Source organism: Hyla sarda, chromosome 5 (assembly GCF_029499605.1).
Source record: "Hyla sarda isolate aHylSar1 chromosome 5, aHylSar1.hap1, whole genome shotgun sequence".
Taxonomy (NCBI): Eukaryota; Metazoa; Chordata; class Amphibia; order Anura; family Hylidae; genus Hyla; species Hyla sarda.
The window spans coordinates 380,366,988-380,367,975 of record NC_079193.1 but is presented as its reverse complement, the minus strand read 5'-3'; positions in this window follow the sequence as shown (position 1 = coordinate 380,367,975).

The window sequence follows — 988 nt, the reverse complement described above, 5'->3', positions numbered from 1 at the left end:
CCTATAAGCGGGTGTACAGCATAATTCTAGAAGTGTGTACTGTATGAACCCTACAAGCGTTTGTGCAGTATAAACCCTACAAGCGTGTGTACGATATGACCCTACAAGCGTGTGTACAGTATAAACTCTACAAGCGTGTAGATAGTATGACCCTGCTAGCATATGTACAGGATGCGCCCAACAAGTACAGCATGAATCCTGCTAGTGTGTGTATAGAATAAATCCAACTAGCGTATGGACAATAAGAAACTGATGAAACCTACAAACATGTACAAGCGTGTGTACCGTATAAATGTTACCAGCATGAATCCTACGAACGTGCATGAGCGTGAGTACAATATAAGTCCTACGAGAAAGTGTACGGTTAAAAGTCCTACAAGTGTACCGCATAAATTCTACAAGCTTGTGTACAATATAAACCCTACAAGCGTGTACACAGTATGACTCTACAAGTGTGGTATGCAATATAACCCTACGAACGTATGTCCTACAAGTACCGCATGAATCCTATGAGCGTGTGAACAGTGTAAAATCTACAAGCATATGAATTATGAGAATCTATAGCGTGTGTGCAGCCTGAATCCCACGAGCGTGTGTACCGCAGAATCCTACAGACGTATGTACAGCATAAATCCCACAAGCGGGTGTACAGCAGAATCCTACAAACGTATGTGCAGCATGGATCCTACCAGCGTGTGTACGGCACAAAACCAACCAGCGTATGTGCACGACATAAATCCTACAAGCGTGTTTGCAGCATGAATCCTACAAACGTGTGTACGGCATAAATCCTACAAGCGTGTGTGCAGCATGAATCCTACAAACGTGTGTACGGCATAAATCCTACCAGCGTGTGTAGAGCAAAAATCCTATAACGTATGTACAGCATAAATCCTACGAGCGTGTGTACGACATGGGTCCTACCAGGATGTGTACGGCATGAATCCTATCAGCGTGCGTACAGCATGACTCCTTAAAATGCGTGTAT